Source organism: Sminthopsis crassicaudata, chromosome X (assembly GCF_048593235.1).
Source record: "Sminthopsis crassicaudata isolate SCR6 chromosome X, ASM4859323v1, whole genome shotgun sequence".
In the NCBI taxonomy this organism is placed as follows: domain Eukaryota; kingdom Metazoa; phylum Chordata; class Mammalia; order Dasyuromorphia; family Dasyuridae; genus Sminthopsis; species Sminthopsis crassicaudata.
Window position 1 is genome coordinate 65,910,962 of NC_133623.1, and position 16,155 is coordinate 65,927,116.

General features: G+C 47.1%; 1 protein-coding gene across 4 annotated transcripts in view; it reads right to left on the reverse strand.

Annotated features, from left to right (window-relative positions):
- EDA2R (ectodysplasin A2 receptor) overlaps window positions 1-13,683 on the reverse strand; it is a 28,811-nt gene extending 15,128 nt beyond the window's left edge. For 2 of the 4 annotated variants that reach the window (XM_074278676.1, XM_074278675.1), the window contains exons 1-2: window positions 13,517-13,654; window positions 724-1,036 (exon numbers count right to left, since the gene is read on the reverse strand). The gene's annotated coding sequence lies outside the window, so the exon portion shown is untranslated. Of the gene's footprint in view, window positions 1-723; window positions 1,037-13,516 lie in introns of all 4 variants that reach the window. The other 2 variants (XM_074278673.1, XM_074278674.1) reach the window with 2 other exon arrangements.
- Window positions 13,684-16,155: the final 2,472 nt, after the last annotated feature.

Genomic DNA, 16,155 nt, shown 5'->3' on the forward strand with positions numbered 1-16,155 from the left:
AAGCATGCTTGAAACTGGAAAATGTTCTAGAAATACAAATGGCATTGAATTTTGTCTCTCAGTACAATGTTGTGTAATTTTTTAAAATGCTGGATTTGAAATCAGAAGCCGTACTGAATCAATGTGACCACGGGCAAGTTCTCTCCTTCCTTTGAATCTCGGTTTTCTAATCAGATGAACACATTCTATCTTACAAGGCTGGCAAAAGGAGGGCCCCGAGGAAACGTGAAATCACTAGACAAAAAGAACAATTCTAATTCTCCCAAAGTTTGGCCCTACAGTCACAGGAGGGGATTGAGTGCAGAGGATATAATCCCAAATAAAACCCACATGTACTCCTAATGGTATCCCTGGGGAGAAAAAAAAAAAAAACTCCCCACTGCTCTTATATGACCAGAGATTTAGAGTTGGAAGATACCCCCTCCCTAAGTTTATCTGGTCCATATCCCTTATTTTACAGATGAAGAAACTGAGGCATAAAGAAATGTAGCAATTTGTCAACAGTCACATAAGTAGTAAGTGTGACAAAGATAGGATTTAAACCCAACTGAAGATAAAATTTAAACCCAACTTGAATGACTGAACCTTCTTTCCTCCTTGTTTTCCCTTCTTCCCTTCCTCCTCATCTTCTTTCTTTCCTTCCTCTCTCCCTTTCCCCCCCATCTCACCCAAGCTGGAAGTGCAGGAATTACCCACTGCTCCAGTCCCACTATGATTATTCACCTGTCCTGGACTGATTTGCTCTTCTTTAGGCAACACAAGTGGTATCTCCTGTTCCCGAAGGCTCACCCTATTTATGCCAAATTTAGCACTGACACCTGATTGTTTTAGCCCATCACAGCTTAGAACTCCTGAGCTAAAGAAATCCACTAGCCTTAACTGCCCGGTGAGATAGGATTACAAATATGCTGGGCCATGCTCTGTCTATAGTTCATTTTCAAGAGCCTAGAGACATTCAGCTCTTGTATGAAGTTATTAACTATTTTTAAACTCAACTGGTAGCCCCTACTTTAGCTGAGACTCAGTGGAACTTCCACTGAAGCAGAGGAAGTCAGGAGAAAGAAAACAGAAAGGGAAGGGAGAACGAGAGGGCAGGAAGAGCAAGAAGAGAGGGAGAGAGATGAAGAAGAGAGGAGAGGTAGGGGGAAGGAGAAAGAGGAGAGAGGGGGAGAAAGAGATTAATTCAGTATTTTGCAGGCCTCACTTGTGACAAAATGGATTCAGTGCCAGGGGCTTAGAGCCAACCTACTGGTCTGGACAGTACCCCTATATCCTTATCCTCCCTACAGAAATAGAAAGAGGCTTCCAGAAGCTGCCCACCAACAGTGTCCTTGGGGTAAGCTCTGGACGGTGGTATTCGAAATCTCCAGGGTGGTGACTCCTAGCCTTTGGGAGGGGAGACACTTGATCTAGTTTGATTTCTTAGAGGATTGTGGACTTGGAAGGGTTTCTCAAGGTCATCTAGATGATAGGGTATCCAAGCTGGAAGGGTCTTTCTAGTCTGACACCCTTGTTTCACACTAGGGGCAACTGAGAAGCGGCTAGAGCAGAAGCTATTGGAAAGATCCCTGACACTGGTGTGTGGGGCCAGTTTCAGTGCTGCTACTTCCTAGCCTTCCCCACTCGGGGCCTTTCTTTTTTCATCTATAAAATGATGGGACTGAATGGGTGACCTTTGAGGTCCCTTGTAATCCTAAATCTCTGGTCCTATGACTAAAGGATTTCTAAGAACTCTTCCATCTCTACACCACACCATCCTAGGAGGTCGGGCTCCAAGGCAGAGAGGAAGAAAGGGGCAAAATTGGCACCGGAATCCTGCTCAGCTTTCCACAGTTCTTTCCTTAAAATGCCCAGCCCATAGAAATTGGAACTTTTAACAGCAATTTCCTCTTCTAGCATTGTGGGGTTCAGAAAGCAATCTGATTTACAGTGGGTTTTTATAATAGCACTGTAAACTATCATCCTCATTTTACACAGGAGGAAACTGAGATTCCAAGGTGGGGCATGACTTGCCCACAGTCATGAAATAAAGTCAATGGCAGATCTAATTACCTCTATTATATTACCACCTCTTTTTTTTTTTTTTAAATGATTACCTCTATTTTTTCTTATTACCTCTAAAATTGTCTTATTCCCATTATAATACACTGCCCACGTCCTAAAGCCCCAGAGACCCATGAAACATTGGGCAAGTCACCTGCTCCCTTTGGGCCTTGGTTTATTCTGCCTGTAAATGAGGAAATTAGACTAGATGGCCTCCAATGTCCCTTCCAGCTCAAGGGCGCTAGCCATAATTAGTCGCTGTTCCATAGTATCCCCCGTCGTTGCGATCCCATGGACACCCACACTGACTATGGAGTTTTCTTGGGAAAGATACCGGAGTGATTAGTCATTCCCTTATCCAGCGGATGAGGCAGACATGGGTGAAGTGGTCTGACCAATTAGTAAGTATCTGGGACCAGATTTGAGCTCAGGTCTTTCTGACTCCGGGGCCAGTGCTTTTTCCAATGCAACACCACCTAGCCGCCTACAGGTTCCCAGAGCCAATTAGTGAGCCGTTACTTTCTGCACCACCACCCCTTCTCAGGCAGATTTAACACTCCCCCCAAATTGATGCCTGATGAACCCCCCTGGGGAACAGAAGTCTCTCAACCTGCCTTGCCCAATTCTACATAACAATCTAGACCCAGGAATATGAACAGTGCAAAACAAAATGAAAATCAAGCCAAGCAAAGTTGGCAAATTAAGATGTCTAGACCTGAGGTGCCAGAAAGACAAGTCTTAGCAATGATCTCGGGACCCTGCTCCGACTCTCCCTGCTGTGAATCTCCCTTTCTCTCTCTCTCCTCTTTCCCCTTCCCAAGAAGGGAGGTATCCCCCTCCAGAACCAGAGTTCTCTTCCCTACTGTCTCTTTGAATTTTAGCCACACAAGCCATTTTTTAATTGTGCTCTCCTTAGAATAATTAATTACAGAAAATCAGAGCCCATGGAAATCATCAGATGGCAACATGATGGAGATAACCTCGTGCGAGATAGTACGTAAAGTGGAGGCCCTGGTGACAGGGAGATCTGGGTCAAAATTCTGGTTTTGATTCATTAGCTGTGTAACACACAGCATGTCACTTAACCTCTCTGAGACTCAATCTAAATAACATCTGTAAAATGGGGATGATAATAATAGCACCTGCCTCACAAGGTTGCTGGACAGATCAAGTGAGATGACATGTAAAGTTGTACATAAATGTCAGCCAGCATTATTAATGGCAGAGCCTTTGGGAGGAAGGCCAAGTCAGATGTACCTTATACCAAATCCTGCTCTGAAGTGAGTAACAGTATATTAGGTGGGGCAGGGGTGTGGAAGCCAGCTCTGATCCTCCCTGAGCCCTGATTCCTAAGTTTTCCATAGGAGCATTTACACCTTAGAAATTGGGAAACCTATTAGGGGAGACACTGATTGTCTACACTTAAGAAAATGCTGACGAAACCACTGACCATGAAGATTATACTTAAAACTGTGCCGTGTATACATTTTTCTCCTTGGAGAGCTGATTGTTAAACATTTACATGCAATCCCCTGAGTAGAACCATGGTTTTCCTTAAAGGACAGTTTCAAAAAGTGGCATAATAATAGAGTAGAAAGGACAGGAGAATCAGAGTCAGGTGATCTGGAATTAAATTGCCCCTCTGTTGCCAAGTAGCCATGTGATCTCTGACAAGTAACCCCATTTCTGTGGGCCTCAGTTTCTTCATGGGGAGTAGACAGCATGGTGTAGTGGAAAGGGAGCCCAGCTCTGTGGCTCACTACCTCCATGTCTTTGGGTAAGTCACTTAATTCTTCATCATAGCTCTTTCTGATCCTCAATAAAATGAAGAGGTTGGGGTAAGGTGGGTGAGACCTTCCATCTCCGACAGTCTAGGAAATCTCTGAATAATTTTGTCAGGAACATTTCTGACAAAGCTGGCCATCCCAACTCCCCCAAATTAATGGAGACAGAGAAATTCAACAGTCACCAAATCAGAGATTGGGCCACAAAACATCCTTAGAATTCTTATTTACTAGCAATAAAGTTCAAGAAAACCTAAAAAACAACAACAACATCCATCAAATACGGGGAATTAACTGACCTAGAAACCCACAGGGTTTGTTTAAAAGAAAAAGGGCAACTATAAACCTAGAAAGACCAAAATGAAGTAAAACAATAACCTGAGGGACATTCAACATTCAAAGATGGGCTGAATTAATATGGGAGAAAGGAAATTCCTTACTCAAAATCTTTAATGTTTAATTCAGCACCAATCAAAATACAAAAGAGTTTCTTTATAAAGTGAGATGATAGAGCTTTTTTTGGGGGGGGGGGTGTGGTGTTGGATTTGTGACTTCACTGGGATAGGGAACAATCAGGAAGGAAACTCCCTCTGGCCTCTGACAGAGTCAAGATTCACTCCAAGTCCCAAGACTTCAAATCCAGGGATTTCCCCCTACCATATGATCTCCATTTTTATGGATCCAATTCCATTGCATTCAACAAGCATAAACTCAGTGTCAGCTAAGTGCCAGACAACTAAGATAAAAAGGTAAAAAATGAAGTAATCACTGTCCATGGTGAAAGTAATAGGAAAAAATAGACATAATTGCAGAATATAAACCAAAAAGAGAAAATATTTTGGGAGGGGGAGATGCCCCCAAATGGAAGCTCAACAAAACCGCAGATGAGGCAAGAGCCCAGAGGGAAATAACACACTCAAGGTCACACAGGCAGAAATAGGGGTAGAATCCAGGTTTCTGAGCTCAAGGCCCAAGGCTCTCTGTGACATTACAAAACCAGTAACATTATGTGTTAGAATTCTCTTCCCTATATCACATCCTTCCAGACTATAAGCTCTGTGAGGACAGGGGCATTTCTTACTCTCGCTCATACTTTGTCTGTCTCAGCACCCTGGACAGCACTCTGCCCCAGGTCAAGTGCTTACTAACTGTTGATGATAACCATAGATGGGGTGAGAAGAGTAAGGATGTGAAGCCCTAAATTCAAATCCAAATTGTCAATTACTGTGCAAGCTCTGGCCAATCACTTTCCTGCTCTGGACTTTCCTCTTTTGTAAAAGTAGAGCAGAAGTTCTTAACTTTTTTTCTTGCTATCATGGACAACTCTGGTCAAGACTCAAGACCCCTTCTGAGAATCCTGGTTTTCAATTCAGAAAATAAAGTACCTGAATTGCAAGAAAACTAATTCTATCAAAACAGTTACCTCTGTGTGTGTGCGTGTGTGTGCGTATCCGTGTGTGTGTGTGTGTATCTATATCTATATCTATCTATCTATCTATCTATCTATAGATATATCTATATCTATATCTATATATATCTATATCTATCTATCTATATATATCTATATCTATATCTATATCTATATAGATATATATAGATATAGATATATAGATATATCTCCATACACACACATATTTTAAAGTTGAAGGATCCCAGGTTTCGAATCCTTGGATCATTCCATTTCCAAGGTCCTTCTCTGACATCAAGTCCTAACTCCTTTCCACATGAAATGCCCCATTGGTCCAAGCAGTAGCAATGTACTCATGGGAGCCACCCCCACCCCACCCCTGCCCCCGGCCCCAGCCCCTCCTCACTTTGCTGCATGCCTAGGGGGTGAAGCACTTTGTCTATCCAAAGCAGAGGGTGGGATGACAGGTCTAAATTAAGCCCCCATGCCTAAAGGAAGATATTTGCTTTTCCTGGACAGTACACTTGGTGGGGATTAAAACAGGCGTGGAAAACAACACCCAAGGTAGCAGCCCTGCACCCTACTCCTCCTGGCCCAGTCCTTCCACCCTTCTCATTCCTTCCCTCCCTCAAGCACAGGAGTTTTTGCACTTCTCAAAAGGGTCTGGGGAGAAGCTGGAGCTGCAGATCTCTCACACAGGGCCTTCAGCCCTTCCAGATGTGGGGCTTCTGATTCCCCCCCCCCATGCAATTCATGAAGCTCTAGACACTTGGAGGGAGCTCTCCATTCTTCTTTCTGAGCCATTTCTCCCATTAACGCTATCCCTACCCCCCATGATGACAGTTGCTGACCTCTGTCAGGGTGCAAGGAGATCCGGATTTGACAAATGGTTCTCTATATTTAGGATAGACCAAATCACTTGGATTCTCCAAATTTCAGTGTCTTCTTTGATAAAAAGCAGAGAAACAATGGGGTTTACCAAACAAAAGTAACTTAAGAATGAGGGAAAAAAAAAAAAAAAGAACATTCCTTTTTTTATGAGGCAATTGGGGTTAAGTGACTTGTCCAGGGTCACACAGCCAGGAAGTGTTAAGTGTCTGAGATCACATTTGAACTCAGATCCTTCTGACTTCAGGGCTGGTTCTCCACCTACTACACCAACTAGCTGCCCCAAGAATTCTCTCAGAAGTAGAAAGAATAAGGGCCCCAGAGGCCCAAATCTTAATCCTAACTTTCAGGTTCCTAGAGAAGAAGAAGAAGCTTTGAAATCATCTAGCTAGAACTCATCTCATTTCCCATGGGAAGAAACTGACAGGAAAATGAAGTGACAGAGTTAGGACCCACTCTTCCGGCAGCGAGCTCAAGGCCGCTGCATTTGCCAGGAGGCCACTGGGCACTGTGTGACTGTGGAGCAATCCCTTCACCTCTCGGAGGCTCAGCTCACTCTGGATGAAAATGCTCCAGTTCCTCTGTGGCCAGCATTGCCAGGAGGAATGGCTTTGTAAAATGCAGAGCCCTGGAGAAAAGTGACTTATCTACCTACTCCAGACTGCTTTGCCCTTTGAAAGCTCAAGAACAAAGGGAGAGGAGACATTTGACACGATCTTGGGGTGCTGTTTGTTTTCGGGTTACAGGTTTGCTAAAAGTTGGCACTGGACTCTTGCTGAACCTGGAATGGCCAGTTGGGAAATGGCCTCTGGGAGCCCCTTGGCTTTCCCTTGGTATTAGGGCTCCCCTTCACATACACCCAGAGTTTAGTCACATGGGGTGGCCGGTTGGTCCCACAACACAACGCACACAAAGCAACATTCCACATCCTGAATTTGGGCCTTTGTTTAAGGGACACACCCAGCCCCACCCCAGCTCCCCCTCTTCCCCATCTCCCACGTCTGGAACACACTCCCTCCTCCTCGGTCTCTTGGAAAACCACAGCTCAGGGGGTATGGCCCAAGGAAGACTCCCATTTCCCAAGGTCTCCAGAAATGGATTCTTATTTCCTAATTCAGAGACTTGCTGTATTCCGCCCCTACCCCCACCTCCAACCAGAGAAAGTAAACTCCTAGAAAGCAGGAAAGGGTCAACTTTTGGAGCCTTCCCCTGAGTCTGGCGCCCAGTGGAAGCTTTGAAAAACTTGTGGATTTATGGAAATTTCTAGGGCTCTTTTCCCTTCCCCCCATTTCCCTCCCACTTGCCACACACACAGAGAGAGACCAAACTAAGCTAACCAATGCATCAGAAAAAGAACTTTCCTTTTTTGTGAGGCAATTGGGGTTAAGTGACTTGCCCAGGATCACCCAGCTAGCAAGTACTAAGCCTCTGAGGCCAGTTTTGAACTCAGGTCCTCCTGACTTTAAGGCTGGTACTCTATCCACTGCACCATCTAGCTGCCCCAAGAATACTCCTGAGGAAGTAGAAAGAATAAGGGACCGGGAGGCTCAAATCTTAATCCTAGAACAGACACACACATACACCCCCCCACCCAAAAAACAAACACATTACAGGAAAGGCAAACTTGAGAGCTGCAAATGCTTCCAAGAGCAGAGAAAACTAGACTGGGGACATGGCAATATGGTTTTCTCTTGTATGGGTGGGGTGTTAATCTGGAGTGGCAAGAAAAATCTGTCTTTCCATTTTGTCCATATGGAGGTACAAAAGGGCAGAAAAGAGTAAAAAAGGAGAGAAGAGGGGAGAGAACGAGCGAAAGGAAAGCCGTAATTATCTGGCCCAGATCTTTAGGAGCATTTCAGAGTTCCTCTATTTCCCAAAGTGACAGCAGCATTTTAAGTGAGTGTGCGTGGGAAGCTGGAGGTTTAATATTCCAAGATCAGTGCTCTGGCATATCAGCCTAGAGGGACCCTCACCCAATTAGGGCACAGGCGGCTCCTCACAGAAGCGAGGCTGCCCGTGCCAGCAAGATGCCAGGATGCTGAGGACCTTATTAAAACCCGTCGGCGCACCAGGAGGAGCCGGCCCTCTCTTCCTGGCCACAAGCAGATGCTTGCCATATGGTCTCAATTCCTTACACTTACACACACACACACACACACACACACACACACACACACACACACACGGGAAACACAACATGAGCTTATGACGAGAGTGGGAGAAAAAGTAAAAAATATAAATATTTGGGTTGAGTCTGGCAACTGCTCAGAAGAAATTCTCTCTGAGCGAGAGAAAGTGCAATTTTCTAGCCCGGAACACAGGGATATCGTGAATAAAAGCAACTAGACAAAATAGAGAGCAGTGAAGAACACCCAGCTTTGAGCCTGCTGGCAAGGGGGAAATCACCCCTTTAAGGACTATTCAAGCCTGAGTCCCCAAAGGGAGCAAAGACCCGCAAAAGGAGGGACTTTCTCCAGCCTCGATGATGACATAGGGAGCAATGGAGGAGGTGAGGTTATAGACTCCCAGGTTGGGACTGTTGCTTTTGAAGATGGCAAAGCAGAAGGAGTGCTGGTTGTGGTGTTAGAGAACCTGGGTTTGAATCCACTGTTTGTGACCTCGGACAAGCCCTTTCTTCTCTTTGAGCCTCAGTTTCCTCATCTGTAAAATGAGAGCCTCAGACTTCTCTGTGTTCCAGCATGAGATCTAGGATTCTATGGGGGACTTTGGCCAATTCATTTCCCTGGACTTTTGTCTCTTCCTCCCTCCCTTCTCACATTTTCTCAGACCATCCTCTATGCCTGGGTGCTCTCCCTCCTCCTCTACCACTGGCTGATCTCCCTGACTTTCTTTTAAGTCCCAATGAAAATCCCCCCCTGCTCCAGGAAGCCTTCTTCATTTTAGCTCCTTTCCTCCATTCATTATTTCCTATGGATTCTGTAGAGCTTGTTTGTATTTATTTGTCACCCTCCCCCTTCGATTTCAAACTAGGAACTCTGCAACTTAATTAACAGTCTTACCAAGCTGTGGGGTGCTGAGGTTAGGTGACTTTCCTAGGGTCACTCAGCCAGTTGGTATGATTGGTGGGATTTGAAATCGGAACTTCTTGAGAGCTACACCATGTTTGTACCCATACTCTAAGGGAGGAATAATTAGAGACAACTATGCTACAGTGGTGCTGAGGTCAGGAAGACCTGAATTCAAATCTTGCCTCAGATAGATAATTGCTGTGTGAAGCTGGGAAAGTCAGTGCCTCGGTTACCTCAATTGTAAAATAGGAATAATAAAACCCATCTTATAAAGTTGTGAGAATCACTAGTCTTTCTGTCCCTCCCCACATCTATATTCTTTACACATATATAATCTGCAAACTATAAAGGGCTACATAAATGCTAGTTATTATCGTTGGGTTTGCTATTATTATCATTTTTGTTGTTGCCTTAGGACACGTTTAGTGCACCGATGGGACATTTTCTTCCTAGCCAGCAGTGAAGGGGTACAAATCTCACTATCTCCGTTTTACAGATAAAGAAACTGGGGTTCACAGAAGATGAATTGCCCGAGTTCACTCCATCCCATATCATGTGATTCCAAATTCAGTGCTCTTTCCACCAAATCACATGGCCTTCCCCTACTACTGTATTCAATGAACAATTCCCACATCTCCATCTGGGGAGGGGAGGCAGACAGCAGGAGAGTCATTATCCCTCTTGACCATGATCACACAGCTAAGATTTGAACCCAGTTTTGCCTCTGGGGCCACAGAGCTTGTCAATATGGCTCCTTGATCTTCAAGTGAGGTGAGAAAAATGCTAGAATAGCAGAGCAATGAAGAACACAAGAACTCAGATTGTTGAAGGCAAAGGGAAGATGTGGACTAGAGGAAGATATGGCTTTTGGGGTAATTAAGTCCCGTTGTGACCTCTAATCAAGGCTTCCCTTCCCCCCTCTAGCCCTTCTAATTCAAAGGTTGTCTTTCTACTCAATGGAGGCTTGAATTCAACGCTCTTTAAGGTCTTTTTCCAATCATCCATGAGTCAATGATTCTAGAACTCCTCTAGAGTTACCCTAGCATTGGATGAATTTTTTTTTGGAGTGTCATTTTTTTATTTGTTTATTTTATTTATTTATTTTACTTTTTGAGGGTGGGAGAAATCACTCCCATTCTTATCATCTAAGCTGGATCATTTCCCTCTAGCTTGCAAATTTCCTGAGCCTGGGCCCAGAGGTCCCATGAGTTCTAGGGTGAAATACCAGTCCCGGAATAGAGAGAGAGCCCCAGAGTTTCTCAGCAAAGCTCTGGGTTCCAGCTCCCACATCACGGATCTCATTGGGCTTCTGGAACACTGTGAGCTCCTCATCATAGGATTCAGAGCTGGACAGGACTTTAGAGTAAGCCTCTCAGTTTAAATTCACACTGCCTCTAATAGAAGCCTTCATCACCCCGTGGAGCTTTGCTGGTTTCCACCTCACCAGTCCATACTTCACAAAGACTGATTAATGCACACTACTTATTGTAGTATTTAAGGCCCTTCAGAAATCTGCCCCACTAGCTTTGCTGTCTTCTTTACATCCTCCATTCAAGTTGGGGCAAACTGACTCTAGAAGCAGCTGGCTGGGAAGCATGTGGGCTCCAGTTCCCCTGTCTCTCCTTTCCTGTCCTGTCTCTCTACTTCTATTCTCTGTCCTCCTCTCCTTTTCTTGCTACTCCTATTCTCTCCTCTCTTTCTCTCTGTGTCTGTCTGTCTGCCTGCCCACTGCTTTTGTGGGCCAGGGATGGCAAAAGCCGAGCTGTTGTAGTATAGGAAGAGAAGCGAGGGACCTGGGTGCTCCTTAAGAAATGGGATGACTACTTTGTGAGTGTCTAGCCACTGGACGGTGTGACGTTCTGGGGACCCTCTTCAAAGTCTTCTGTTTACTTTCCCCCCAACTTCTCTTTTTCAATGAGAAGCCCAACACGTTTGTAGCTGTTTAGCCCCCAAAGGAAGGAGAGATTAGATGAAGACAGGCCATTGTTCCTAAAGCAGAGAAAGCTAAAAGCTATGGTTTAGAAATGTGGGGAGCCGGTTCTGAAGCACAGTTCAGTCCCAGTCGGGAATTAGGTGATTGTGGATGAGAATAGTTATCCTGAGAAGAGGCCTTTAAATAATAGCCTGGTGGAGAGAATAGTTTTGGAGTCTTAAGACCTTGCTCTTGCTAGCTGTGTGATCTTGAGCAAGTCACTTGACATCTCTGGGCCTCAGTTCCCTCCTCTGTCAAATAAGGGGACTGGGCTAGATAATAGCTAAGGTTGCTGCCACCTCTAAATCCTGTTCCTAAGATTATAGCTTGAGAGCTTTGCCAACCAATCCCACTATGGATGACTCCATGGTCAACACCTGTCCAGGGCTAGGCAGCTCTTCTTTCCAAAACCTGACAGCTGTCTGGCCCAGGTCAATGTCTGAAGAGGGGGAGGGCGATGAGGGAGGATCAAAATATCACCCTTGCCCAGCCTTGCAGGGAGAGAGAGGGGGAGGGAAGGAGGCATGAGGAGGAATGAAGAGAGAGAGACAAAGAGAAAGACAGAGACAGTGACATACACAGAGAGATTCAGAGAGTGACAGAGAGACAAAGGGAGAAACAGAAATTCAGAGACAAGAGAGAAACAGGGACACACAGAGGGAGAGACAGAGAGAGAGGGAGAAATTTAGAGACAGAGAAAGACAGAGACAGATGAGAGTAAGAGAGAAAAAAGAAAAGAGAGAGATTCAGAGATTTTGAGAGACAAGGATAGAGAGAGACAGAAAGACACAGACTAATTCATAGAGAGATAGACAAAGAGAGGACGCAGGAGAGAGAGAGAGGGAGAGACAGAAAGAGACAGAGAGAGAGAGAGAAATTTAGAGACAAAGACACAGACAAGAGTAAGAGAAAGAAAAAAAGAGATTCAGAGATTCTGAGAGACAAGGGACAGAGAGACAGACAGACACAGACAGACATATTCAGAGAGATAGACAAAGAGAGGAAGAGACAGAGAGAAAGAAAGAGAGAGATTCAGAGACAGAGAGAGATTCAGAGAGACACACACAGAGAGACAGGGCCAGTCAGAGAGGGAAATTCAGAGAGACAAAGAGAGACAAAGAGACAAAGAAAGAGAGCAAAGTGAAACTTAGCCAAGAGACAGAGCAAAGCAGCCAGCGAGTGCAGAGCCCCCCCAGACAGCAACATGCCCTGACTTGTCCAGGGGCCCACGTGGGCGGCCAGAAAGCTCAGCTTCCCCTCAGGATGCCAAGGATGCTTGGCCCGGCCCTGCCTCCCCCCTCCCACCCCCCCAGCTCCGTCCCCGGGCTCGGGCCCGCCTCCGGCCTCCCGCTCTCTCCGCCCCACCCCGCCTCCCCGGAGCTCGTCCCCTCCCCGCCCCCTCCGGCCTCCCAGAGGCCGGGATGCTTTGGGATGCGGGATGCGCTCAGGCATGTTCCCCAGCCTACTCCTTCGCAGCCTCCGGGTCACGGAATCTGAGAACAGCAGGGCTGGGAGGGACCTCGGCAAATCCACCGGGACCCCTAGAAAGGGACCTTGGGCCCGGAGCGTTAGGCCGTCAGACACAGGGGCCTTGGGCCCGGAGCGTTAGGCCGTCAGACATCAGACACAGGGGACCTTGGGCCCTGACGTGTTGGGACAGCGGGAGCCACAGAGAGAAGGGACCTTGGGCCCCGGAGGGTTGGAGCCCAGAAAGTCCCAAGGCTCACCCTCCGGGCCCCAGGGGACACTGGGACTTCGCATGCTTCAGTGGGAAGGAAGCTTAGCGAGGGGCAGTTTCCAGGCGCTTAGAAAGGAGGTCTGACCTAGAAGACGCCTCCAGATCCTCTAGTCCCGAGTCTCAAACCGTGGCCCGGACCGCACGGGGGTTTCCTACCTGAGTGCGGGGGTGGACAAACTAGGACTCGTGGGCCTGCTTTCTCCGCCTATGTAGCCGGGGTCGCCTAAAAAGTTCTTGGGAGAAGTGGGGTCTCGGGGAGAGGTTAAGAAGGGCCTCTTTTAGTCCCCAACCATCCTTTACAAAGGAAGAAACTGAGGACCGCGGGGGGAGAATGACTTGCTAGGGTCCGAAAGGCACGGGTCTAAGCCGCCCCCGCCCGCCACTCGGTCCGGCCACAGCTGCTCGGGAGCAGGGCGGGACCATGGCCTCCACTCTCCTACCCATTTAGGCCGAGCCTGCTCAGCGAAGCCGGGGCAGGGGCTGGGACACCTCAGGAAACAAAGCTTCCTTTCCAGCTCCCGGAACGTGTTCCGAGGAAGGCCGCCTGGCCCGAAGCGCCCCTCTCCCTTCCCCCCCCAAAGTCGGTGCGTGACTGCCCCCGGCCCCCCACTCCCCTGCCGGGCCAGTCATCACACCTGGCTGTCCCCTCCCTACCGGTCTAGAAGGCGGCGGCCACAGCGGCTGAGCCAGGCGGGATCCGCAGCCGGCCGGAGCGACGGGCGCACGCAGAGGCCGGCAGCCCCCTACCCCACCCAGCGCGCAGTTTGCCCCCTGGCGCACTCCACTGCGAGGGGATGGAGTCTTCTGCGGGCAAATATTCGATTGACTCATCCACGTGTAGTCCCAGCCTCCAGCCCCGCCTGGCCCAGTGCGGGCCTAGCCCCCGAACCATTGGTCCTCTCCCCCTGCTTAGGAGGGGCTAGCCCAAACAGATCCCCGCCCCTCCTCTCCAAGTGGGCGTGCCCCGTGGGATGGGTAAACACTCGGAGCCTCCAGCTGAAACTGAATGAGCCATGGAAATGTTTGGGAAGGCATCCAGGGCCTACATAGGTCATGTCACGTCTCAGCTGTGACCTCGATGAAGAGGCACTCTGGGAGTTTCTGAAAAGGGAGACAAGGGAAAATCAGCCCCAAAGACAGACTGACCGAGAAACAAAACCCACTGCCTCTGGCCAAGAATTTCCAGCCCCGGGGACCTTGAAACAGAAACTATTAGGGCTAGGAGACTTTGTGGTATAGAGTGGAAAGAGTCCCCCAGAACCAGGGGACCTGGTTAGAATCCTAGCTCGCTTATCTATCACCTGTGTGACTTTGGGCAAGACATTTCACTCCCCCTGCCTCAGTTTCCTGTTCTGTAAAAAGGGAAGGTCGAACTGGAGGGATCATAAGATTCTTTCTAGCTTGAAATCTCTGAATGTTAGAATATAGACTGTTAGAGCTAGAAGAGAGCTTAGCTCATAGAATGTCAGATCTGGAAGGGATCTTAGCTCATAGAATGTCAGATCTGGAAGGGATCTTAGCCCCCAGAGTCAGATCTGGAAGGGATCTTAGCCCCCAGAGTCAGATCTGGAAGGGATCTTAGCTCATAGAATGTTAGATCTGGAAGGGATCTTAGCTCATAGAATGTTAGATCTGGAAGGGATCTTAGCTCATAGAATGTCAGATCTGGAAGGGATCTTAGCCCCCAGAGTCAGATCTGGAAGGGATCTTAGCCCCCAGAGTCAGATCTGGAAGGGATCTTAGCTCATAGAATGTTAGATCTGGAAGGGATCTTAGCCCCCAGAGTCAGATCTGGAAGGGATCTTAGCTCATAGAATGTTAGATCTGGAAGGGATCTTAGCTCATAGAATGTTAGATCTGGAAGGGATCTTAGCTCATAGAATGTCAGATCTGGAAGGGATCTTAGCCCCCAGAGTCAGATCTGGAAGGGATCTTAGCTCATAGAATGTTAGATCTGGAAGGGATCTTAGCTCATAGAATGTTAGATCTGGAAGGGATCTTAGCTCATAGAATGTTAGATCTGGAAGGGATCTTAGCCCCCAGAGTCAGATCTGGAAGGGATCTTAGCCCCCAGAGTCAGATCTGGAAGGGATCTTAGCCCCCAGAGTCAGATCTGGAAGGGATCTTAGCTCATAGAATGTTAGATCTGGAAGGGATCTTAGCCCCCAGAGTCAGATCTGGAAGGGATCTTAGCTCATAGAATGTTAGATCTGGAAGGGATCTTAGCTCATAGAATGTTAGATCTGGAAGGGATCTTAGCTCATAGAATGTTAGATCTGGAAGGGATCTTAGCTCATAGAATGTTAGATCTGGAAGGGATCTTAGCTCATAGAATGTTAGATCTGGAAGGGATCTTAGCCCCCAGAGTCAGATCTGGAAGGGATCTTAGCCCCCGGAGTCAGATCTGGAAGGGATCTTAGCCCCCAGAGTCAGATCTGGAAGGGATCTTAGCTCATAGAATGTCAGATCTGGAAGGGATCTTAGCTCATAGAATGTCAGATCTGGAAGGGATCTTAGCCCCCAGAGTCAGATCTGGAAGGGATCTTAGCTCAGTGTCAGAGCTGGGAGGGACCTCAGTACCTGGGCTATAGCTTTTTAGAACTTGGCATCTGTGCTTATGATTCCCTGGTATAGGATTGAAGGTATCCAAAGGCCAAGTAGAATGGAAGAGCTATGGGATCTGAGGACCAGGTTTGGCATGTAGAAGACACAAAAGTTTATTGAACTGAACTGAACATTTAGCACATTGTGAATTCCATGAAAGGAGAGTATGTATATAAACTCCAGGCTGCCTGCTTCCCCCACATGTGTGCTCACAGAAACTGACCAAATCCAGTCCCGAAGGCTGACCCAAATGTCTCAGTGTCCCTTTGGCATGTTGCCTACTCATGAAAGTGTTCCAGGAAGATGTAAATATAGCTTGAGTCTAGGTTTCCCCAAAGATTTCCTACCTCCTGGAAAGGTGCCCAAACTATTTATCAATGAGTACGGGTAGAGCAGCCTTTATTTTGCTGGGCAGAAGACTGAAACTCCAATGGATACGAAAACACAGAAAACACTTAAATCACCCCTCAGAGAGAAATAATTCGGAGCTGTGGCTGAGATAACTCAGTCAATAGAAGGATCCGCAGCCCTCCCACAGGGCCCTACGCAGTTCCTCCTAGACTCAAAATGTAACCCCATGGTTTGGATTACCCACAGAAGATAAACATATTTGGGGAATTGATAAATAAAGGGTCTCTTTTCCATTGGAGCTGTTACAGGCCACATAGCATTCTGGTTCAAGACACTTT